The sequence below is a fragment of the Dreissena polymorpha genome, chromosome 3 (genome assembly GCF_020536995.1).
Source record: "Dreissena polymorpha isolate Duluth1 chromosome 3, UMN_Dpol_1.0, whole genome shotgun sequence".
NCBI lineage: Eukaryota > Metazoa > Mollusca > Bivalvia > Myida > Dreissenidae > Dreissena > Dreissena polymorpha.
This window is the reverse complement of record NC_068357.1, coordinates 115,710,369-115,738,105: the sequence shown is the minus strand read 5'-3', so window position 1 is coordinate 115,738,105 and position 27,737 is coordinate 115,710,369. Positions and strand designations below refer to the sequence as shown.

General features: G+C 36.2%; 1 protein-coding gene across 1 annotated transcript in view; it reads right to left on the bottom strand.

Annotated features, from left to right (window-relative positions):
* LOC127871136 (eukaryotic translation initiation factor 2-alpha kinase-like) overlaps positions 1-22,746 on the bottom strand; it is a 626,118-nt gene extending 603,372 nt beyond the window's left edge. The window contains exon 1 of the transcript XR_008045158.1: positions 22,737-22,746. The gene's annotated coding sequence lies outside the window, so the exon portion shown is untranslated. The remainder of the gene's footprint in view (positions 1-22,736) is intronic.
* Between the last annotated feature and the right edge of the window lie 4,991 nt (positions 22,747-27,737).

Here is a 27,737-nt window from a genome sequence, read left to right as displayed (position 1 = left end):
AAATAGAAATGTTACAGCATGCAAATACAATTTAATCAATATCATACATATCAACAAAAGCGATTCAATACATTGTCATTTCATATTATTTCAAAATATTTCCATCATATGTTCGCTTCCTCAAAATAGCTCAATGAATATTCTGTTCCACCATCATCCACTATTATCGCTCATCACAACATATCGACACTGTATCAGCACTGAGTAATTTCTACCCAACACATTACAACCATCATACATCATCACGCAATTTGTAAACAGTAAAACGAAAAAAATTTGTACTCACGTTTTTTGTAGACAGCAGCTCGATGAACACGTCCGCACAGCTCGACATCTGAACCTCAACTGACAGTCAATCGCTTGACACCACAACATAAATTTAATTATTCACAACAGTCAGAGCTTAAAAAAACACGTCCGATCAGTCCGATGTCAAAACTTAAAGTGAAGTCAAGTCGTTCAAAAAAATTAATGTAAGTCAAACATTTCATATATAACGCTCACAAAATTTCGTTGTCAGTCAATACTAAACGTTCAAAAGTTAACATCGCATAAGAGTATGATTTCATTTCACAACTCAAGTCAAAGTCAAGTTGTTATCTCATAACAATAACCTAACACTTCAGTCATCCAGTCATTCAACAACCTGAGTACCAAGTCGCTATTCTATAACGCGAAGTCAATTTTACTCTCAAAGTACAAGTCAGTAAAACTCAAAACTTTTCATCAATAGTCAGAGCTCACGAAAGTACGTCCGTCTTCGTCAACGTTCAAAAGTGAACTGAAACTTTTTAATCGTAAAAATATTTCAAAGTCAAATTTTTTTCAGAGCTCACAAAAACAAGTCTGTCTTTGTCAAAGACCATCAGTCAACTAAGATTCTGTCGTAGTAAAAAAAAATTAAAAGTCAAAACTTTTTTCAGAGCGCTTTAAAAACACGTCCGTATTGGTCAATATCCAAGTCGCAACTGAGCGTTCTTTACCAGCGCAGTTCAAATTATAATTAGGTCACGACGTCGAGAGCTTCGAAAAAAACCGTCCGAACCCTTCAACGACCAAACGAAGAATGACAGAAAAGCACATGGAAAATGTTTATTCTTCATGATTTGAGTTACGATCGAATGTGTATTTGATGACAAATCTAAAAATCATACTTACCATGCAAAAATCCTACAAATATTGACTTTGTGATGATATTTTTTCATGACCATACAAGCCGAAATATTCACACTCACAGCTTGAATGGGCATAAAAATTGATAAGCATGAGTCCGTACAATCCATCCAGTATTTCCTTCGAGTTAAAGCAAATCCATGGTCTTTAGGTCTCAAATCTTGTTATGAGGCGTACTCAACGCAGATTTTTATAGTCAATGTTAAAACGACAAAAGGCGAGTATATAAAAAAAATCTAGTCAAACATAGATTTACTAACCTATCATTCTGAAATAATCCTAGATCATATCAAATATGTGAGTAATCCATCAAAATATTTATTACTGAACATTTAACATCAGCACAAAATATTCCCGTATACCCATTTAGTTTTCTACATAGCCTGAACAATTCAATATTTATTTTCAATTCCGAGAACTCAAATGTTTTCATGACGTTCGACTGACGAAAGCAGCTCGATATGATTTCTATTGAGGAGCGACTATCGCGTTGTGATTTTTTCAACTCTGTTTTGTGAGTTTAGTGCCAATACAACGAAGATATAGTAAACAAATATCCAACCACATATATCAAAATGTTCAGCACACTGGCGCCTACACACTCATATACAAATAGTATGGTTATGTGTACAATTGTTCTCGTAAATTTGAAATATCAATAAAATCTGCGTTAAGATCAAAATATCATAACTCGCGCATTCGATTTTGTATGAACAAATAGTATCAGTATGAGCGCATCGAAATTTCAGTTAATCTGGTGAAAATTTTATTGAATTTGGACATCGGGTTTCACAGATATTCGTGTTAAATCAGTTGCAAAGAAACTCAGTTTGCTATCGTCGATAATATGTAAACTCCCCCTGTACTGTGGATGAGATTTATTGAAATGACGTCGTCGATTTGCACTGACATCGAAGGGTCAAAATTACGATTCACGAAATGTGTGTTTGTTGTGATATGGTTTTCTGCCCGTATAACTGCAGCGTTTTACAAAAACATCAAGTATGTTACACCAAAATGCACAGAAATAAATTCCCCATCGCATGATGCAAATATTACTGTATCATATTGCGAAATGAAAATCTTTTCTTCATATCAACCCAAGTTTTACCAATAAACAGAAATTTTGACATATATCCACTTATCAACTTGCAAAATATTTAAACTCTTATTGTTCCTGTTTATTTGCTGGTTATGATTGTGAAAATTTCATCGAAATGCGTTCACGCGTTATTGTGACAGTTAAAATAAACCGCTTCGATACAAACACAGTTTTATCAACTATTCGCTATCTAACGACGTTCGGTTTAACTCGATACTTTAAAGTTCAAAATTTCTATAAGCACGAATGCGTTTTCTCTCAGCAGTATTCTTGTAATTAGACCTATTGTGGAGTATCATACATCAAAATGTGCAGAACAGAATTCCCTATCGAATGGTATCAATTGCTATGTACTTGTCTTAAATGGGAAGTTTTTTTCTTGTAAGCGAAGTGATTTTCATGCGAAAAGCTAAGAATTTCTTCTATATGCGAATATGTTAACAAAAAATGATCCCCACAAAACTTGTTGCTATTATCGTGTTTCATGTTATTGCGAAAATGTTATGCAGATCGGTTAAATGATTAAAGAGAAAACACGACCTCAACTTTTTTGTAAAACGCATTTCGCTGTACACTAGTCTTTAACAGATTCAATGAGATGACGTTGTGTTTTAATGAAGAATTTGTCAAAGGCGTGTTTTAAGCAAAATGGTTTTCGGTCTATAGTGAAGCCAATTTTCAACACACTATCGAGTATGTGGTATCAAAATGCGCAGAATTAAATTCTGTACAAGCAGATGTTCAAATCACCCCAATATCAATGAGTACAAAAAAGTTTTCTATTCACCGACTCGTTTTCAAATCAAACATCTGCGATTTTCAGACACACGCATAAATGCTAGGGAAAATTTATCAGCGTGTAATTTATAGCTAATATCTCACTGAACAAGATGATACAAATCGCATGGTTTTATCTCAAGTGGTTGGGAAGAAACGCGAAGTTAAACTTTGTACGAAATCACTGTTCTATTCGCAGAGAGTTTTCGACGTTGAGTCAAAATGTAAAGTTAAAGACAGAAATGCGTTTAGTACGAAATCGTTATCGAACTGTATTTTTGTTGTGTTTAGACATACGATTAAGTGGAATACATCAAAATGCGTGGAATCGAATTTCCTACAAGCTAGTACCAAAATAACGATAAATGCTCTTTACACAAAAAAGTTTTCTTGTTAGCGAATTTTGCAAAATTGAATATCTGACACAATGAGTCGTGTGAGAACAATATAGGCGAGACAAAAATTGTAGCTATCATAGGATTACATATTGTGGTGAAAATTTCATCTGAATATCATGAGGCGTTCTCGAAAGAATTGAGTTAAACCGATGTAACTGAAACTTTTCCCTCGCTTGTTTACATGCATAGAAATGCAATGACGTTGTAAAAAATCTAAAGTTAAAGACAGAAATGCGTTTAGTACAAAATCGTTATATCGCTGTATTTTTTGTGTGTTTAGACATACGATTAAGTGGAATACATCAAAATGCGTGGAATCGAATTTCCTACAAGCTAGTACCAAAATAACGATAAATGCTCTTTACACAAAAAAGTTTTCTTGTTAGCGAATTTTGCAAAATTGAATATCTGACACAATGAGTCGTGTGAGAACAATATAGGCGAAACAAAAAATGAAGCTATCATATGATACAATACTGTGGTGAAAAAATCATTTAAATATCATGAGACGTTTGCGAAAGAATTGAGTTAAACCGATGTAACTGAAACTTTTCCCTCGCTTGTTTACATTGATAGAAATGCAATGACGTTGTAAAAAATCTAAAGTTAAAGACAGAAATGCGTTTTGTACGAAATCGTTATCGGACTGTTTTATTGTTGTGTTATGATATATAGTTAAGTGTTATACATCAAAATGCGTGGAATTGAATTTCCTACAAGCTAGTACCAAAATAACGATAAATGCTCTTTACACAAAAAAGTTTTCTTGTTAGCGAATTTTGCCAAGTTGAATATCTGACACAATGAGTCGTGTGAGAACAATATAGGCGAAACAAAAATTGTAGCTATCATATGATGCAATACTGTGGTGAAAAAATCATCTAAATATCAAGAGACGCTATCGAGCAAAATGAGTTAAACCGATGCAACTTAAACACTTTCCCCGCTTGTTTACATGCATAGAAATGCAATGACGTTGTAAAAAATCTAAAGTTAAAGACAGAAATGCGTTTATGACAAAATCGTTATCGGACTGTTTTATTGTTGTGTCATGACATATAGTTAAGTGTTATACATCAAAATGCGTGGAATTGAATTTCCAACAGAATCATACCAAACTAAAGATGAATGCTCTTAACGCAAAAAAGTTTTCTTGTTAGCGAATTTTGCAAAATTGAATATCTGACACAATGAGTCGTGTGAGAACAATATAGGCGAGACAAAAATTGTAGCTATCATATGATAGAATATTGTGGTGAAAATTTCATCTAAATATCATGAGACGTTTTCGAAAGATTTGAGTTAAACCGATGCATGTTAAACTCTTTTCCCTCGCTTGTTTACATGCATAGAAATGCAATGACGTTGTAAAAATCTTAAGTTAAAGACAGAAATGCGTTTATGACAAAATCGTTATCGCACTGTTTTATTGTTGTGTTATGATATATAGTTAAGTGTTATACATCAAAATGCGTGGAATTGAATTTCCAACAGAATCATACCAAACTAAAGATGAATGCTCTTAACGCAAAAAAGTTTTCTTGTTAGCGAGTTTTGCAAAGTAGAATATCTGACACAATGAGTCGTGTGAGAACAATATAGGCGAAACAAAAAATGTAGCTATCATAGGATTACATATTATGGTGAAAATTTCATCTTAATATCATGAGACGTTTTCGAGCAAATTGAGTTAAACCGATGTAACTTAACATCTTGTTTCGTTTGTTTACATGGTAAAAAGACGACGTTGTAAAAATCTAAAGTTAAAGACAGAAATGCGTTTAGTACGAAATCGTTATTGCACTGTATTGTTTGTGTGTTTAGACAGACGCTTAAGTGTAATACATCAAAATGCGTGGAATTGAATTTCCTACAAAATCATACCAAAATGAAGATAAATGCTCTTAACACGAAAAAGTTTTCTTGTTAGCGAATTTTGCAAAATTGAATATCTGACACAATAAGTCGTGTGAGAACAATATAGGCGAGACAAAAATTGTAGCTATCATATGATAGAATATTGTGGCGAACATTTCATTTGGATATTATGAGTGGTTTCAAAGAAAATTGACTTAAACCTCATTGTAAGATATTGCACCCAAGCCAAGGTTGTTTACATGGATAGAAATGACGTTCGATCTACAGTACATGTTTCGTGCTTTAAAAAGTGAATTCGTGATTATAGGCAAAATGGTTTTCGGCTAGTCTTGATCAAGCGATACAATAAACATACACGGATATCATATCAAAATATTCGGAATGAAATTTTCTATAAGATGATATCAGTTTTGTTTCAAAAAGCGATAGGATGAAAAAGTTTTCTTGTTGCGAACGTTTTCAACGTGATTTTTATCTCATAAGCATGTATGTTGGAACAAAAATAACAATAGAAAAGTTGTAGCGAACAATAAGCTGGGTATTGTACTTGAAATTTGATATTGATGCCATGAATCGTTCCGGAGATATTTAACTTAAACCGATATTATGTTTAGTCTTTCCTCGGTTGTTTACATTTAAGCGAAATGACGTACTGCATGTCATGAATTTTTGCGCGATGCCGATTTAAAGAAAACGATCAATGTTGCGTTTAACTCGTGTTCAATCGAAATTATTCACATACATACAAAGTGTTATACACCAAATTCTTCAGAAAACAATTCCCTATTCAGCGGTACATATTGTGTTTATGAAAACGAAAAGGCAAAAAAGTTTTCTTCATACTAAAGATTTCGGACAGATATTTTACATAGAGGCATATATTTCAGAACAAACCAATCAGTACTTATTTGTAGCATATAGCCATCTGTTTAATGTACTGAAAATTTCATATTGATATCTGGAGTGGTTTCATAAAAAATCGACTTAAACGTCGTTGAACGATATTGCACCAAGGTTGTTTACATGAAGCGAAATTACGTAGATCTACTGCACGTCATGAATTCAAGTGCGTTGTAGAAAAACAATATCAGAGTTGAGTTCAGTTTTCTGCTGATAAATCGGCGTTTCAATGTGTGATTATTAAATCCTCACAAAAACTTCATATTTGACGGTACACATTTTGAACAATGTATCGCAAAACGAAAAGGCAAAAAGATTTCTTCATAAAGGCTTTATTTTCGATCAAAAACTAGTATGTTTGTCAAAAAAGCATCAACAAAAGAATAAAACGTTCGGAATAATCGATGTAAGGCTCTCTAAGTTGAATATCATAGTCAAAATTTGATCCCAATATCTGCAGTGGTTTTTGATAAATTTACATTTAAACTTTCTCGCAAATACTCATCTATCTGTGTACTTTACTGTGAAATGACGTTCGATATTATTTGCACTTGATGACCTCGCTGTACTGGGTGTAATTTCTCGTGCGATGCTGGTAGATATTTGATGAAGTATTGGATTGGAAATTTTAGCGTTGTGAAATTATTACAGCAAAAAAGTTGTACTAGCGAGATATTGTGATTTGAAAAATACTCCACTGCACTGTTGCGTTGAAATTTGATCATAGTACATTTCGCAAAAATATTCATAAAAGTTCATATCAAATAACAGCTGTTAGGTATTAACTCATTTTTCACACACACAATTTTGTTTTGTCGAGATGAAGAATTGCGAATGAGCAAAATGCTAAGTAAACGTATATGGCTGGAATTTTCACTAACGCATAAGCTTTGTCGAAACTTGTGATACGTATCGAGTACTTGAGTTAGATATTCTCTGCGTACTTTTGTTGTAACATTCGATGTTTTGTATTCGAGTAGTATTAGGGTAACATTTGGTATATGAATAACGAAATCGGGTCGCCTGTTCTGAATTGTTAATTCGTGCTTAATGTACAACCGACAGTCGTCGCGAAGTGTGGGAAATGTCTTTCTGAGGTACTGACCCAACTCGCTAACGTACGTTTTATCAAAATCCCTCAGACATGCAACTTTGTTCAGCGTTTTTCTTAAGTACGAGTGTCTATATCTGCCACGCGTTAGAAATTTGCTATTCATCTTTATCAAGGACTTTGGTATGTAAGCGCTATGCTTTGTCTATATACTGAAAACGCACCAGCCCGTTGGGTATATAAAGCGACACGGACAGGTATGGTCATCATTCTTGATTTGAGACTCCAAGAGAGAACATTGACTCGAAATCATGCCGAAATACGCAAACCGACTGCCAAAGTTCGAGGACACAGACGCTGCTAGTGGTAGTAGCGAAACGACTGGCAAGGGAAAGCGACATGCTACAAAGCCATACACTCGACCAGAACAATCGGCGTCAATTGATCTAAAGTCGTTCGGCTATCAACTGAACAGACTTGGAAGTCAGGTTACAGCGTTTGTGAACAGCAGCGACTACGCTATGTCAAAGGAAGGTCGCGATGTCTGCAAGAAAATGGTATCGTGTATTCAAAAGGCTTCATCTTATCAGCGAGAAGCGAGCGAACATTTGATTAATGATCAAGAGCGTTTCTTCGAGGATGAGTGGTCTAAACGCGAACGCGCGCTAAAAGAGCAACATGAACTCGAAACCGATAGGATAATATCGCAGCTCCTATTTGAAAAAGAGCAGGCTTTGGATTCGCATAGAATAAAACTTATTGACGAGAAAGAAGAGGCTATTCGATTATTGAAAACGTGTACCATATGCTACGACGAGGAAAAAAACAGTACCTTGACAAAGTGTGGGCACACTTTTTGTGAAAACTGCTGCCTGATGATGTTTGATGGAGACTGCGCTATGTGTCGAGCTGACGTTACTGGCTGGGTACGAATGCTTTTCACGGATTAGATGAGTTGACTTTATTCATATGCTTGTTTGTTTGTCGTAAAATAAAATGTTGAAATGCATATCATGTGTTGGTCGTTCACAAACAATTTCGTATCGAATTGCGATGGATTGAATGCTAAATATGAGTCATTGTGTAATATAACATCTAGTAGTATCAACATGTTTCGAAATGTGCAGCGAAATCAAAAATATAATATAACACAAACTTGTACTATATAAATCCAGTATTTTGACAAACGCAATCATTCTCATTTGAGTAACGAAGCGAAATGGTGTCAAAACAACTTGCTGGTGTTGGTTTATGTTTAGATGATGAAAGTCATCCGTTATATCTCACCCCAAGTGAGCTCAACCAAACTTGTCAAAACGTGCACTCCCTTCTAAAAATGAGAGACGAGAAAGCTGATAAACAGTATCATTTGCAAAAAAATGAAGAAAAAGAAGCTGCCGATTTTATTGCTCAGCTTGTACAGCAAAATTCCAACGACTCATCAGGTTCGAGTAGTACTAAGAATTCGAACAAACGCAAAGCTATTGGTGATTCCGAGGGACACACTGTCAAAAAACCTAAGGGCTCGCGAAATGCAAAACAAAATGCAATCTCAAGTGAAAATAAGCAGACTGACTTTGTAGAGCAGTATCTCAAGAAACAACAAAAAATAAAATCGTTGCACGCTGATGCTCGTACAAGGATAGCGTTCATTGAAAAATCCTTACACTATGTGCAATCCAAAGAAAGCGATGAGCCAACGGTTTGCTCTTTTCTGTCCGAGGCATCTTCAAATATTTCGCATGCTATAGAAAGCATTTCGAGCGAACTACAAAACAGTGGCGCTGTTGACTCATGCCGAATATGCAAAAATGAAGACAATCCACCAACAATTATAAGCAAAACGTGCGGGCACGGATTCTGCTGCATAAATTGCATAATGAAGTATTTGGAATACGTCTACAACAAAAATTCTGGGCGACTTATTTGTTTGAAATGCAAACATCAGTACGATGAAAACGCCACATATCAAGTTGGCTCACGCTATGGCATTATTGGTTGATACTTAGAATGAATAAAATGTATAGAACCTTACAACGTGTTTTGTTTCACATGCTTGATGTTATATGCTTACACGACTTCAGGCTCATATTGGCCTTAAAAAATAGCGGAATGAAAACTCAGATGAACACACGTTATTGTACAAGATTTTGACCCATAACAATTGTTTACATGACGTTCGTTTGACGAAATTTGCTCGATATGATTCCGCACTATTAAAGCGACTACAGCTCTGTTCTTATTTCAACTGCAGTAAGATCAAAATATCATAACTTGCGCATTCGATTTTGTATGAACAAATAGTATCAGTATGAGCGCATCGAAATTTCGGTTAATCTTGTGAAAATTTTATTGAATTCGGACAACGGGTTATAGAGATATTGCATTTAAACCACTTACAAATAAACACAATTTTCTATTATCGATATGTTAACGCCGCTTTAGTTGGTAGGATGAACTTAAATAAATATTGAAATGACGTTATGAATTTGCACCAAGAACGAACTGTCAAATGCTTTGCCATATGAAAATACCGAAAACTGCCATTTCACACACGTCAGACACACATATCAACTTTCACAAAAAAACTGCAATGTGGAAACATACATTTTTAAAACATGTTGTACTAGTTAATGCTCTCTATAACCGTTAATCCTGTTTCTTTGATAGTGATAGATCAGAAATTAAGATATTGACTAATGCAGCCATTTCACATGTTCGTGCCAAAGCCAGGGCTTGAACCTGGATCTTTTTCAGCCAGCACATGACTGGAGAAAGCGTTATACATTCTACTACTCTGGCGTTTGAACTGATCAATGCTGGATAGTCACTATGCATAGCAGTCAAAACCTAGCAATCATGATTGTGATCTGATATTCACTTCAACTACAATACCCCGTTTGACCATGTATATGACATTTGTTCACATACGTTCAAGCAAACATGATATGCCAGTTTTGATTTGAAAACCTCAAGTATCTGTATTATACGTATAGCTAACATATTCTGCAATAAGAAAACAGTTTTACTATCCCAGCCAACACAGTGTTAATACATTTTGGTTGCTTCAATTTGCATTGCATACAAATTAGCTTGGGTAGAGAATGATTATTGTGATCAAATATGTATGTGCAGACCAAAATGCAAAATTTCAAGTGATCATCAAACTGTAAAGTATGATTTGTGTATCAACTTTCACAAATATCTGCAATGTGGAAACATACATTTTGAAAACATGTTGTACTAGTTAATGCTTTCTATAACCATTAATCCTGTGATCAGAACCAAAAATTGACTTGTGGTTGTGCTTGCAAGGTCACACACACACTGTAATATGCGCTCGGAATGGCAATCTCTTTTTGTATGAGACCAGTTATGTAAGCCGAGTATCAAAATTATTGTATTCTTAATCATATAGACGACTAAAACAAATCTGCACAAAAAATTGACTTGTGGTTGTGCTTGCTAGATCACACACACTGTAATATGCGCTCGGAATGGCAATCTCTTTTTGTATGAGACCAGTTATGTAAGCCGAGTATCAAAATTATTGTATTCTTAATCATATAGACGACTAAAACAAATCTGCACAAAAAATTGACTTGTGGTTGTGCTTGCTAGATCACACACACTGTAATATGCGCTCGGAATGGCAATCTCTTTTTGTATGAGACCAGTTATGTAAGCCGAGTATCAAAATTATTGTATTCTTAATCATATAGACGACTAAAACAAATCTGCACAAAAAATTGACTTGTGGTTGTGCTTGCTAGATCACACACACTGTAATATGCGCTCGGAATGGCAATCTCTTTTTGTATGAGACCAGTTATGTAAGCCGAGTATCAAAATTATTGTATTCTTAATCATATAGACGACTAAAACAAATCTGCACAAAAAATTGACTTGTGGTTGTGCTTGCTAGATCACACACACTGTAATATGCGCTCGGAATGGCAATCTCTTTTTGTATGAGACCAGTTATGTAAGCCGAGTATCAAAATTATTGTATTCTTAATCATATAGACGACTAAAACAAATCTGCACAAAAAATTGACTTGTGGTTGTGCTTGCTAGATCACACACACTGTAATATGCGCTCGGAATGGCAATCTCTTTTTGTATGAGACCAGTTATGTAAGCCGAGTATCAAAATTATTGTATTCTTAATCATATAGACGACTAAAACAAATCTGCACAAAAAATTGACTTGTGGTTGTGCTTGCTAGATCACACACACTGTAATATGCGCTCGGAATGGCAATCTCTTTTTGTATGAGACCAGTTATGTAAGCCGAGTATCAAAATTATTGTATTCTTAATCATATAGACGACTAAAACAAATCTGCACAAAAAATTGACTTGTGGTTGTGCTTGCTAGCTCAAGCAGACACTGTAAATTGCATTCAGTGATTTCTCAAATCATATCAGAGCTAGGACTTGAACCTAGATCTCCTTCTGCGAGAGAAGGCGTTCTTCCTTGAACCACTCTGAGAATATGAACTGAACATCACTTCACACATAACACACACAATGAGTTTTGTGGACAGACATGAATGTGCTGACAGAAAACCATATTTTTCTAAATTGCATTTATATACTTTTTTTCTCATCATTTGCATCAGAAATCTTATGAGAGCCATGTATAAAAATTCTCATATTCTTATCCATATGCATGAATAAACCAAATCTGAACCAAAACATGGCTTGTGGTTGTGCTCGCTAGCTCAAGCAAACACTGTATGATGCGCTCAGTGAATCACAGTATCACGGCACAACAAACACACACAATGAGTTTTGTGGACAGACATGAATGTGCTGACAAAAAACCATATTTTTCTAAAAAGCATTTATATACTTTTTTTCTAAGCATTTGAATGAGACCAGTTATGAGAGCCATGTATCAAAATGTTCAAATATTCTCTTATGGACCACAATAAAACAAATCTGAACCAAAACATGGCTTGTGGTTGTGCTTGCTAGCTCAAGCAGACACTGTTAGATGCGCTTTGTGAATGACTGAATCACTGCACAACAAGCACACACAATGAGTTTTGTGGACAGACATGAATGTGCTGACAGAAAACCATATTTTTCTAAATTGCATTTATATACTTTTTTTCTCATCATTTGCATCAGAAATCTTATGAGAGCCATGTATAAAAATTCTCATATTCTTATCCATATGCATGAATAAACCAAATCTGAACCAAAACATGGCTTGTGGTTGTGCTCGCTAGCTCAAGCAAACACTGTATGATGCGCTCAGTGAATCACAGTATCACGGCACAACAAACACACACAATGAGTTTTGTGGACAGACATGAATGTGCTGACAAAAAACCATATTTTTCTAAATAGCATTCATATACTTTTTTTTCATCCACTTTCATCTGAAATTGTTATGCGTGCTTGCTTGAAAAATTTGCAAATACATACACTATAGGCAATGATAATAAAAACTGACTCGGGACAGACTTACAAATGGGTTTGCTTGTTGATACACACATTTGTGTTGACTTGAAAGAAAGATTGTTGTGACCAAACATTCACATGTTGGCAAAAAGCAGAATTTGCATTTTGGTGTGTATATAGATTTTTTTGAGTTTTAGACAATACATATTTTTGCGAAAAAGACTTTGAAATGGACAATTGTGCATTCTATGCCTAAAATATGAAAAGTGAGCCTCTTTAGAAGTATGCTGACAAATCAGTTTTTTTTTCACATAAAGTGTCATATTGAATGTAAACTTTGGTCAGATATTGTTCAACCTATGACATGAGATGAAATATTCAGTCACGGTGTTAGCAGCACTCGGTAAAAAGTATATACTGAGTGTTCATTCATTGTAGAAATCAACTTTGTATGGCAGAGTTTGATGTTTACAAATAACCTACAGTCAAAAAGGTCTGATGCAGATAAAAAACAAAACAACACATATCAAGTTCCAAACTGCCTTCTTAAACACAAAACAGAAGTGGTCACAATAATCTGAATTGCAAAACGCCTTTTGTTAAGAGCATTTAACTTTGGTACAAAAATCTACACAATATGATTTATCATGTACTTCATTTTTCTTTGTTTACATTTGAGATGTGTTGACATTTCAACAATACACGGTTTTGTCTATCACAAAAAAACAAAACCATGTTCGTGGTACTTGCTTGTCATATCATCCATGTTTTGACAGAATTCGTCGTTTCTCGAACTCTTAATCCAAGAAAGAAAGCCTGAAAATGCCTCAAATACATGTATCGATACTGTACATAGAACAACACCCATTTTTCGGAAGGTTCGGATGAAACTCATTTCTTTGAACGTTGTATTTCTCCAAAAAGCAAAGTAAACTACAAACTTTTTGTCAAGCATGAATTAAAACTATCTTTTCTAGAACTAATGACACCGCATATTCCGCAAAATTCGGCTTGTTGATAAAAATACTCGTCGATGAAAACATAAAACACTTTGTTTACATACAATTGGGGCTTTTGTCGACTTTGTGAAATTTCATGTGTTGGGAAAGGGACATGCATTTCGAGTTTTTATGCTGTTGAGTTGAATAACGGCATACTATAAAAGGGCGAATTGATCGTGTTTGAATCATTTCGATTTTTGAAACTGAACGAACAACACGCATAATGAGTAACAGAAAAGCTTGCGAGCAATGGATGTCAAGTGTGGAGAAAAGTGGCAGTTTCCAGGCATGGTTAGAGAGGCAGAATAAGCATCGTGAGAATGAGTCGTTAGCTGGAAACAACAAAGCAGCTTGTGACAGATGGATTAAGAGCATGGGCGAAATGCTGCCAACTGTTTATGATACTACGTTGATAATATCGTGTCATAGGTGCAAAAACTTTTTTTCGATGGTGAACTTTTGCCGTAGATGCGAGGCCCTCAGCTGTGTGTCATGTACGCGGATCGACGATCGCTGCGAATGGTGTGGCGAAATTCAGGGTTACGGCCAAAACAGAGGAGTGAGGCTTTTGCATCTGTGATGGACTGATCGAGTGGACTATGTGGGCTGATCTAGTGGACTATGTAAACTGTTGTACGTTGTTGTTGCGAAAGATTGAATGTTTGAAATATTGATTGTTGCAGAATAAAATCGTTTGAAACTACATATACATAGTTGTTTGTATTTGATTTTAGTAGAGTTGGGTAATATAGATATGAGAAAACATACGACACTGGGTTATATCAATAACTAACGCAATAGAGAAATCAAAAATTCGTGCACGCAATAGTAGTTTTTCAACTTTGCGTTTGGTAGTTGCATGAATAAGTATATGTTACTACAAGAATAAGAACAAAACGAATTGAACGGTTCATGATATTTATTTACAACACGATCATACAAAACCTACTCATGTGTCTATCAATAGTCTTGTTCCTGGACCCACCATTCGCAAAAACTGGCAATTCGGTGAATGTTTATGGTGTTCCAAGAACGCATCGTCTGTAGATTTCCAATGATACAACACAATGCCACAACGAAAACATTTGCAACGATCGTGTTGTCCCAAGTAGTACAACCCGCACGAAGCAAGCTGGTATTTGTTTGGTTGTATTTGGGGAGACCAATGCTCAAACGTTTTCAGTCTATCGATATAGTTTTCCATGTACATACTTGTTTGATACGTGCAGAAAGCGTCGGTATCATCCATGATATGATATGATATTATATTACACATGCAATTGGTTATTTCAACATCTTTATACATTTTTTGTCTCAAAAATACTCTTGGTCAAACGTTACGAGTTTTGTTCTCTTGGCTTTTGAGCTCAACAAAATCCCATTAATGGTTTGAAGTCGTTTTGTGGGATCTTGGTGTGTCCAGCACAAATCATATTTCGGATTGATCAGAATAACCTCAATATCGACATAGTACACAATTTCCGTATCTGTCGCTTTCCAACATTGATCTCGCGTCGAAAATGTAAACTTCACATCTGGATAGAGATCCGTGATATACATTTCGACTGCTTTATTCCACTGTTCGAGGTTTAAACGTAACATGTGTCGAAAAAAACCTAAATCTTTGAGTTCGACGGCTAGCATTGTTTTGTGTGAAGTGTACTAAGTCAAATTACTGCTATATAACATTTTTCTACAAAACAAACAAACACCTGTGAACGTTTCAACAATTTTATTCAATACTTTGAACATGTACAATTGACCGGCACGCAGCGACAGGTCCAGCATCGGTTTAGTCTGTTAATTTGTCTCTGCGTCATTTTGCCCACGCTGAGAAAGAATGGAGGACGTTTCGCCACCGCAATTTCAGCTTCCCAGTCTTCGGTTTTTGGAGTGCTTTTCATCTCGGACTGGCTTATCTCTAGGTCCCAATTCTCAGTTTGTGGAACTCGAAATTTAGTTGATTGTATAGACATGTTGTTGCTTTGGCGTTTTGATCAAAATGACTTGAATCAATAGTCATGTAGCGCTTTTATATCCAACCCAGCGACTGTTTGAGAACCATTAACCCAAAGTTGTTGTCACTTGTGTTCGTGAACAGAATATTGAGAATTTTGTTTGCAGTATTGTATTGACAAGAAACAAAGTTGTACTTTGTTTGCACCAAACGCTGAATTTCATCACGAAGTGTTGTTGAGTCATCTTGTTGTGAGACCTTATCTATTTTATCACGAATATTTTTTGTGCGAAATGAGTCAAGTTGTTTGTTCCAAAATTCAGTGGTGCATTTGGGTACGAGTGTTTGACCATAACGTTTGATTAGACACGAAGCCAGTTTGTCATGCGTATTCTTTGAAAATGTTAGTACTCCAATCATACTTAAGGCTTGTGTCAAGTAATAGCTCGTAGCTGCCATATCTTTGGTACATGTTCTTGAAAAATAAAGGTGACACTGATGAACCTCATTGCCGTAGTTATCTTCGTAATCGGTTTGTTCGCAAAGCAGAAAATCAAACCCATTGCTGTGTGAATCACTAAACCTGAGCTTCACAAACTGTATGTATTCAGGTTTAGATATATGAATGACAACTTGTTCTAGGTCTGTTTGTGTGAAATCAACAGGCAAAACATGTTTTTCTTTGATAACAATGTAACACGATGAATCGAAACCAAAGTTTTGATTAATGTGTGTAGCTAGCAACTCGGGTTGGTTTGCTTTGATGAGTGTATTCAATTTGCTTTCGCCTTTCCTTTCGCTGCAACGAGCCATTTCTGTTATTCAAATTCAACAATTTAGGTTTTTATCATGGAATTTGTAATACGACGACTTGTATAAATACTGCAACAAAAACTGAATGTGTCTCATTTACAATCTGACAACAGAAGCGACAACATGTCGGTCCAAACATTGTGCGAAAAATTCATTCGCGAGAAAAGAAATTTCAATGCGAATGGTCACCAAAAGAAGTACATGTTTAGCGTTACATGTCCTTTCACAGATGTCGAGGGACTGCGTTTTACGTCGATAACTAACAGTCCGTATGACTACTTGAACTACAAGCCAACGCTGGACCATGTGTTTCTCGATGAACCGACACTAGCTGCGTTTGAACGATATGTTGACTTGATGTTTTCTGTTGCCGATGAAAAGATTGATATGTGCTACTTCAAAATATTGAAAACATTAGTACCAGAACATTTCGCAACTCTTAACGAGCGCATAAAGAAGGGTAGATACATGCAGTCGAATCCCACGTTAAACTACAGACTGCCGATATGCATAATACCAGTGTTGGAGTTGCATGGAATCGAGGAGTTCAGCAAAGTTTATTCTGTGAAATCGACTTGTCTTTCTTTGGAAAGGACTCAGATACGATTGAAGCTGAACACCTACTTTCGAGCAGTCATGACATTACTCGATTGTACGGAAAACGATATCGTGGAAATATTGGTGAAAAAAGGAGTGCTACCGAGTAAAAACTTTCAGCTTGTCAGTACACAGAAAGAGCTCACAATAGGTCTGAAAATTGTGAGAAGCTGTGGTGAAATATACGAAGCGTTGCAAACTGGCATCGAAATGAGAGAGATGAATGCTAACGTATACTCACTGCAACCAAAATATGGATATCCAAATACAAATTTGTGTCAGGCGTTAGAGGTTTTGTTTGTGATGCATCCTTTGTACCGCAAGCACATCAACAGTCTTCACATTGAAACGGAGCTGATCGATGGGGGAAAAGGTAGACTAGTCAATGCTATTCCTAATCGTAAACGCAAATTTGCTGAACATTCAAAGGATCAGTCCAGTCTCCCCAAAAAGATGCTTTGCAAAACACAAGAACAAACATGGAATGACTTGCCTTGTTCTGATAAGAAGGCGTGTTCGGAGCAAAACGAGATAATCAGTATGCCGGTCGATTTGGCAGTCGTGAAAGAAGAAATCGTGGAAACGTTCACCCCAGAACAAGAGGTACAAGAAAACCCGATGCCCGTAAGCGATATGTTGCCCGAAGAAGACCCATGTAAAGTTTACTTCATCAATCAGTGTCAAAACGAAGAACACGAAGATATGCTCTCTCAAGCGGTTAGAACATGCATTCCCAACATTCACATCCCACCGAACTTTGTCGCATTTTGTGTGTCGAAGGAATTGCTGACAAACGGCCTCGTTTTGTACATTCCTGCAGATTTTGTGTTGTAGTCTGTTGTGTGCAAATTTTTTGTTATATAGCTATTACATGTGTTTTGTTAGATGAATGAAATGAAAAACCAGCTATGTTGCGCTTCATACTATTTGTCTTGTTTGTGTCTCTATGTAGCTGTAACGATAACTGCTTCAAGAAATCGCCAGAGCGCGATCTGGGTATATACAATGGTGCATTCTCGATCGTTTCCTATGATGATGCGCTAGACAAGTTACGCAAAATTGTATATATTCCTGAGAGAATGTACACAACGCAATATGATATTCTCGAGGCCATACGAAAAGTCATAAATCAAAATTTGGGCGTGAAAGACAATTATTTGACCATTGATAATCACAGGGACAGGTTTTGTTTCCAAATCAAAGGCAAACTCTTTTTTATTTTGACCCCGAATATAGGTAGGATGCTAGCTACTGATTCTCTATGGCGATTCTTGGTACCAGACAATACATCTAATCATGTTGCAGACATCGAAAAACGCAGTAGCGATAATGATTTCGTTACATCGACAGTTTCAAACGAAATTGACACACACACAAACAGCGAAATGGAAAACACAACGCTTGCTTATATCCCCAACAATGGTTCGACAACCACAAAGGTTAACAAAAAAAGCACGCAAGCAACACTGAGAGTTGCACACGAAAATACCACTAAAACATTAAGTAAAAAACATAACACATCAGTTGTCAATGCCCTTAGCGATGGTTCAACAACCACAAAGGTTGAAGAAAATAGCGATCTTGGCACATCGATAGTTGCAAACGAAACTAGCACACAACAAAACTACAGTAAAATCCATAACATAACGAGTGGTAATATCACAAATAATGGCTCAACAACCACAAAGGCTAACGAAAATAGCGAAACAGGATCTGTCCTTGTTATAATCGAAGTTGTGTTTTGCATTCTAGCCGTGTTTGCAATCGTTCTTGGACTTATAGGATTTGTGTATAACGTTATAAAAAAAACACAGGAACTAAAATAAATATAAAACACACTTATACAAACGGATCTTGTCATTCTTGATGTTCTAAGCCAACCATGCGGTCGTTTATCATTTTGTGTTTTTTCATTGTTGTCCGCGCAGACACAACAGTTCAAAGCGTTTCTTCAACAACCACATCGAGAGTTGCAAACAAAACTAGCACACAACAGAACTACAGTGAAATCGATAACATAACGAGTGGTAATATCACCACCAATGGCTCAACAACCACAAAGGCTAACGAACATGGCGAAAAAGGATCTGTCGACGTTGTGTTTTGCATTCTAGTCGTGTTTGCAATCGTTTTTGGAATAATAGGATTTATGTCGTACGTAATAAAAAGATCATAAGAACTAAAATAAATATAAAACACACTTAAACAAACGGATCTTGTCATTCTTGATGTTCTGAGCCAAGCATGCGGGCGTTTATCATTTTGTGTTTTTTCATTGTTGTCCGCGCAAACACAACAGTTCAAAGCGTTTCTTCTTACGGTTTACAAAACTGTTATTGCAATGTGTGTGATCCGACTAAAAGTATTGGTAAAATATATGATGGATCTTGCTACTTTATCAGTATTGAGCAACAGTTCAAAGTTGGAAACCAGTTTTCAACGCACGTCAATGTACGTAAAACTGTAAACAGTACCGACTATAATGCATACGATGTGGTCATTTTTGGACATAAAAACATTCATCTAAAAACGGTTTTCACTCAAGTAAGCAACGAATTTATTTTGAACAACATTCAAGGTTCTATCAAGATAGCGCTGTTCAACAACAAAGATAGGCCTGCTCAATGCGTTCATTTGTTCAAACGAAAATATTTGGGCATTTCATGCGAAACGGCTAACGTAGCGCTGTTAAAAGCGGATCGAGGAGAGTTTGTGACTGTGTCACCTTTCAATCCGCGTGCGTACAAGACATGTTCATTTGACGAAAACGCAGCAGCGTCGATCACATCACCTAAAACTTGTTTCGTGGTGAATGAAGATGGCCAGTGCTTACCAGCAGTGCTGCAAACAGAAGAAGAGTTGCAAAACGCTTTTGACTATCTGATTAACAGAACGCACGACCCGAAGGTGAATGCAATATCTCAAAATTTGATGTTCAAAATTGACAGTCTGAACGAAACGCTCGAATTAAACGATTACGCGATAGTCTATTCGCGAGTGTCATATGATGAGAACAATACGTGCTTGTATATCGACGTGAATGAAAAATCTATTTCGTATGAAGATTGTACAACAAAACGAACTCTGTGTCAGATTAGAATTCCTGGTATGGGACTGGATTCACCGAGTGACGATGATTCCAAAATAAACAGCTTTTGGGTCTTATTTATTGCACTAACATTTGTGGTTGTTTCTTTGGTTATAGTTATAGTTATTGCGTATGTGTTGCAAGGATTTCAATCTAGACGTTTACAAACTACTACAACAGTTCAAATAACAAGCGCCTAACTCAAGTATAAAAACCATTCACGCAAAGTCAGTAGTTGTCATAACGTAAAAAAATGTTCAGCTGTGAGTTTGTGGCTGCGATGGTAGCAAATTACTTGGAATGCAAGCAGTTTGAGGACTCAAATGACACTCTTTGTGACATCGTCGAATGTGTGATTTTGCTTGTAAATAGCACTGTTACGATGCATGTTCTTACAAAAGATGAACTGACCATAGCTTGTTTTGATGAAGACTATTTCGCCGAATTGCTTGAACAAAAGCTGAACAATGGTTTGAGCTGGGATGTGTTTGTGACTGCATTTGTTTTGTTTGCGGCCGTCGTACGTGAAATATCGAATTACAACGCTGAAGGCTTCTACCACCTGAATAAACTACAGAACGTGTTCCGTAAATATAGACTTACTGACTGGGTTGCAAATCAACCTGGTAAATGGACATCGTTTGTACAGTATTGTAAGCGAGTTTGTTGAATAAAAAGTAGAAAACAGACAAATTTGTGTTAAGTTGTTTTATTCAGTATTACATTCACATTCAACTTCACTTTCTATAGATAGCGATATGTTTGAAATCAAATTTTCGAATAATTCATACTCATCGATAATGTCTTTGAGACCAATCATATCGATGATTTCTTTGCACATATCAGAACCATTGGTTTTTAGAAAACTGTGTTTCTTCTCAACCACGCCATCGCGGTCAAAAATGTTGAAATATAGTTTTGTATCGTCTGGTCTGTCCATAACAAGCATCAAGTCGTCCTCGTCGTCATCTTCACCCAATCTTACATACACATTCAAATGAACTGTTAGTCCAAAGCATGTGATTTTGATCTGATAATCGAACTCGGGTTGAGGTTCATAGTCAGGAGAAAAAAATGCATATGGTTCAAATGTTTCAGATTTTGACATGCGAAACAATTTCACCCTAGGCTCCTCTGTGGATATTATGCTCATATGCTTTGATATGATGTCCCACAACTTATTCGCAGCAGATTGAGATTTGATTTTCCATTTTCTTTTCTGTATACGTTTCTGCTCTGGTGTTTTCGAACGAGCATTGAAGCATATGCATTGAACGTTCTCCATGTTCTAAAATGTGACCAATGTGGCAACGTTAAAAGCCAAAGTGAAATGGTTTGTGATATAGATCGTTACAAAATTTGCATATAAAAGCTCTGCACAAAAAGTAAGCTTCATTTCATTTGTTGATGTTTGCGACTATATTTCTTGGCATTTTGCTTATTCGATTCATCATCGAAGAACGAAACCCCGATTTTTGGGATCGCAAAACGACTAAACTTGACAACAACAAGAAGCCATGATCGGTGTTACAATGCTTGCGATGATCTGTATTCAAGACTTACGATGGTGGTTTTCTGTTAGAAAAATACGAAAAGAATGCATACAGGTTATGAAAGAACTTCGTGAACGCTTTCAAGCAAATAGTTGCTGTGATTGCAAAGACTGCAAAAAACGTATGGCTCAACTTCACCTGGAAAAAGAACAAGCAGTGAAAGACTCGCGTACTTGTATAATTTGCTGCAATGAAGAGAAAACCTTTGCCGTAACACCATGCATGCACCTTTTCTGCGTACACTGTTGCTGGCACATGCATATATACGGGAACAAATGCGCTGTTTGTAGATCTGAAATATTTGATTGGAAGCGGATTCATTGGACTGATTAGTGTTATGACTTTTAGTGCATGCTTGTGTGTGTATTTGTTTGAATAGTATCGTCAAATAAAATGTTGAAATGCATTTTATGTTTTGGTTGTTAGTTTGGTAGAGAAGATGCAAGTATATTGACGTTTTGGGTTTTATCTTGCTGCGTGAAGAAAACAAACACGCGTGTTTACTGTTTTTGCTCTTTATTTTCAACATACAACAAACAAAATACGACATTTAGTTCATAACATTTTCTTCTCTGCGCTTTCGGCTCAAACTACGACTGAACACTTTTGTAAAGCTTCTCTTTCTAGTTCTCGACCGCTTTTCATCGTTTTCGCTAGGTTCGTTGACAGACATTGGTTTTTGGTTTTCCTTAGACTCGTTTTCTCGTCTTAACAATTCGTTATCATACGCGGTTTTGTTGTGAAATGTAAGAAGTTGTGGAATGCGTTTAAGAAACATCACCACTTCTGTCATGCCTAGGTGCTCAGCGAGTTCGATCATGTTTACCAGACTAGAGATTGACTGCCAATCCGAGTAATCTAGCGTGAGACCGTTACATTGGTACTCAGACAGGTTCATGAGAATTTCAAACACGTTCATCAATTCTTGAACACTGTACTTCGGCTGAATCTTGACATGATTTGTCTTAACGTTAGTGAACATTTTCACAATTGCTGCTGGGTATGATTTTTGTTCTTTGCCCACATAAAATACAACCCTGTCTTTGCTTTGTTTAAGCGACTGAATGAGCTTTGAAGAGATTTCAATACCAATATCGTACTTCAGTTTAGTGAACAAGCGATTAGTGGCTTCGATGTCAGTGACACGATTAATATCTTTAATGTTTATGGTTGACATGGTTGTTGGTTGTGTGCGGGTTTAGCGTTTCTATAGAAAAACTATCCTTAAATAGATTTTTATCGCAGTTTTCCAAACCGTAATTTGTGATTGCATAGACAGTTAAACATCCACAAAAAGTCGTGTTTTTTCTTAAGCTGGGCATCACCTCCTATAGTGTTGATCATGACAAGAAAAACATAAACGCCTAGAAGCGAATAAGGACATAGTGACGTGTTTCTCGAATGTTTGTATGTATCGTAAATAAACTTGATGTATGTGGAATTGTTAACTGTACTTTCGTCAAACAATGAGAAAAAATTGTAAGCTTTAAGTCGGTTGTATCCACAAATAGGATCGCCAAATACTGAATCAAAATGGCTTGTAATTTCGCTAGTTGTCAATTTTTTGAACAACGACATGCGTTCATCGTCTTTGAACTCATTGAGAACCATTGTGACACACGTTTGAATTCCACACCCGAGTTTTGAGTTCATTTCTACTAGCTTGCTTTCGAATATTCGTATTGGTTCTTCATATTCTGTTATGTATTGAAAAATGCATAGCGAGCATTCGTGGTGATGTCTAGAGTACATGGGTGAAAGCAAGTAGGTGTTTTGTGCTAACTGTTCGTCTTCGTCAACAATCAAAACCTCGTCAATATCCATTGATAAGGCAACAAATATTTACAGTTCATTGATACAATTTATTTACAACATATACAAAAAATGTAACACACACAAGTCAACATAATCATACAATATTGCAACAACGTAGTCATTCGTCATCATCGCTCAATTCTAGATCACTGAGTATAGTCTTTTCCTTTTTCGGTTTCTTTGCAGCTTTCGTTTCACCAGATTTGCGCATTCTTTTAACAGCCAGACCGTTCATAATTTCCTTTTCATCATCGTTTAGCGTATCTGAGATTTCTGTATCGGAGATGTCGATATCGGCATATTTGCGTTTTTCCTCAACATTGGAAGATTTTATTCGCTCTATTAGCGCAAACATGTTTTCGTCTTCCCCAGAACCGAGTATTTTGTTAATCACATCAATTGGAATTCGATCGAAAACGTTAGAGCTCACAGTCTTCACAACATCGTCCTGCAGGTTTTTTGTTTTCTTGATGCCCTTTATCAGATTCTGCGTTCTTACTTTGAGGCTTTTGTACTGCGCTAGTTTGGCATCAATCTGTTTTAGTTTTTCTGAAAGTTCTTTTATCTTCAAATAATCGTTAGGCGACAAGAAGACACCTGACTCGACTTCAGAAACCAAATTCCTTTTCACGCCGTGATTGAGTACAGTGTTCGCAAACTGCTGTATTCGTTCTCGGTTGTTCGTTTTTATAGCATAGCTCGAGGTCAACATTGCTTGTGCCATCGTAGAAAGTGATTGCGAGTGTGCTTATTTTGTTAACTGCAGCTATATATATACGCTTGAAAAATAATGCACGCCTTACTTGTTCATCATTGGCTGGAATAAACGAATGTAGTACGCCTCTTTTGCTTTACGCACATGCTTGTCTCGCTCTGTCTCCAAAACGAATACAGTGTAACGTTCTTTTACATCGCACAAGTGTTTCCCACATTCTATCAAATGATCAGTAGCTCGACAATAGTGCTGTTCTGTTCGAATATGAGAGTTGTGTGTGTGAATGCGTTTTCTCAAATTAACGGTCTCGCCAATATACTCACCGCCGCAAGTGTTGCACTTCAGAACATATATAACATCTTTTGATTTACAAGTCAAGTTCTCTTCATCTTCAACAATGTATACAAAACCACAATTGAACTGAAAACTATTTCCACTCTTTATTTGAGAACATAAAGTGCAACGCATACCGTTACATGGTTTAACTTTGTAATCCATACAAATTTTGATATTTCGAGATTGTGAATAAAAATGTGTTTATACGCTTTTTGTTACTGAGACGTGAAGATTAGCTGGTACCGTGAAATTGATTCCGTGTTCCTGCATAGCACAAGTAATGTCAAAACACGAACAGTTTTGCGAATTTAGCTGACTGATATGTAGAGTTTTACTAACTTTTGTGAAACAAAACTCGATTGTCAAGTCGAATATGAACACGTTTTCGTCTCCAATATCGTCTAGTATGGTTTCAAAAATGCTTTCGAGCAGTTCTTGTTCATTGATCAAAACGCTGATGCATTTAAAAACGTGGATGGAAAATTCTTGAGTGTTACCAATGCTCTCGCGTTCAATGGTATACATGTTGTCATACGAAGTCATTGTGAGTTATGACAATAGCGAATACAAACGCTTTGATATATGTTAACTCTTTACAACAGTATCGTTATGCCGAGCTATGCTGTGTAGTACAATTATGAAGCAAATAGCAGCTATCACAAGCACAATGAATCCACCAACGCTAACAGCGACAGTTTCCCACAACGTTAGTTTTTTAAGTCCCGGTTCGTCATTCGATGCACTTTTACCAAACAATACCTCGCAAATTGTGAGTCCTTTTTTGCATTTTTCGAATGAAATTGTCTTTGATCGCATGTTGACAAACGTGCATTCGTGTTCACTGATTGCTTTTTTGTTGTACACAATGAAGTGATCGCTTGTTACAGAAGTTTCATCTATATTTTTTATTTGAAACTTTGCCTCACTCATATTGTGTGCCGTGTTCTGAGTAATGCTAACCAAATATGAAACAACCGTATTATCCAAATTGTAAACACTAGCAATACTTGAGTGCGAACAATTTGCATCAATCCGAAAACATTTGCCATTTTCCGCTTTCACAGCACCAATATCGCAGTACGTGAAATTAGCCAATTGTATTTGTGGTACGCGAATGAAATGACCATTTCTCGCTATAAGCACAGCATTCGTGCTCTCGGTACAATTCTCAATTTGATACGTATTTCTGAATAACGACATACAAATCTTATCAACAGTTGTGCCATCTTTGGTGCTGAAGACAGTAAGTCGATATGATGAAGCCTTTTTCGCGAGAATAACTTCGTTACTCACTTGTTTCACTATTTGACTTAGCATCGCACGTAAAGCATGATTACGTTCGTTGATAATCAAGAGTGTGTATTCACGAAACGGAGAAAAATGCGTATTAGAGGAAATCTTGAATGATGAATCCAAGTTGATGAAATAGCAACGATTGTTATGTACTTTACCGATTGTAGTAGAACGATTACATGTTAGGCAGTAACAATTTTGCAATCCATACGTAGATACTTCTGCAACGGTCTGCTTGTTGTGCTTAATTCCCATTTTATGCTTGTTGATAGCATCTTGCATATTTTGAAATTGTTGGTTAACAATGTTATCGTTTTTAACTGGCAGACTAACGTTGAGTTTTGGCTTGGTAAGAGCATTTTGAATTTTGTGAGAAGTTTGGTTATCAACAGTATTTTTTTTAACTGTTGGACTTATCTTGTTTTTTGGCTTGTTGGTAGAAGTTTGAATATCGTAAAATTTTTGGCTAACGAAAGTATTGGCATTTTGAATATCGTGAACTTTTTGGCTTACGATAGGTTCAACGATAGGTTTGTTTGTTACTGACAGAACTTTAGTGTTTTTGAAAAAAAAGTCAGAAAAATCGATAATTGGAACATTTTCAGCGCTTTGCTTTTCATCCAAATTATCGTCAGAGTAATCCTCATCAAAGTTATCCTCGTCAGAGTAATTCTCGTCAGATTGATCATAGTCAAAGTCGAACTTATCATCGATTTTTAAGCGGATCTCACTCATTTCTTGCTCTATTTGTGTAATTGTGTCTCGCAATTCTTTGGACTTAGAAGGGATTATTTCCAAACCTAGATCATATTCTTTGATATACTTGGCGACTGACAAATCATTCATTTTTCTCTTCAATAACGCATTTTTGATTCGTGTTAACGCATGATCCTGTTTCTCGGGACTAGCACCTTCTAAATTCACATCGCACCATGTTCCGAACGTTGTACACAGTTCAGTATTAAATCTGATGAAGGCATGACCGTGCATCCCATTTGCACAAATTTCACTTCCATCATAGGTCAATGAAAAATTGTACGGAAACAAAGGTATCCAAGCGTGTGTGTAAATCTCAGTAAACACAGATTCCACAAACTCACTGATAGAGTACGTTTTCGGCTCAATTTGCAATCTAACTAAAAGACTGGGTAAGTCGTAAGTGATAAACATTGATCCCGCTACAAAACCATCAACTACACTGTATACCGGTTTCGAAAACGCTTTTTTCTTGTTCGGACATCTAGATAGACCTATGGATTTGCATTGTTGCTCATGTCCTTCTAAACTAAACTCTGGGTTTTTCATCCATTTGTTGAAAAATTGTAAATTTTCTTTGACATCGTCGTATAATGACAAATACTCATAGGTTACGTTTATCAACACATAAAATAAACCATTCGTAACGTCAATCGGTGTATTCTGTACATGCTTGAAACAAGACGGTTCATAAAAATTTGGTTTAGAACGTCCTAACGCATTTGTTTGTAAAACTAAGGGAAAAAACAGGGCAACTATATGCACAAACATATACATGACGAGTTTTTGATGCATTGTCATTTTGGAAAGTTCCTATATAAGTATTTTCTACAAACAAATTGAAGTTATTTGTCTTCCAGTCATTCACATGGATTACACCACAAATAGCATTCCTATGTGTCTGTGGACAGATTTCCAGCATGTAGAAATAAATACAAGAGAACATTTTGCACATCGATTCGAAACGTACGCAAGACTCAAAGCTTCTCTACAACCAACGAAGTTGATAATGTGTCTATTTGATGAAATTGTTGAATTCGTTTGCAGCAAAACAAACATAAGCAAAATCAAGATTCAACATGCGCTGATGGACTTTTGTACTTCAAGGAAAACTTTTTC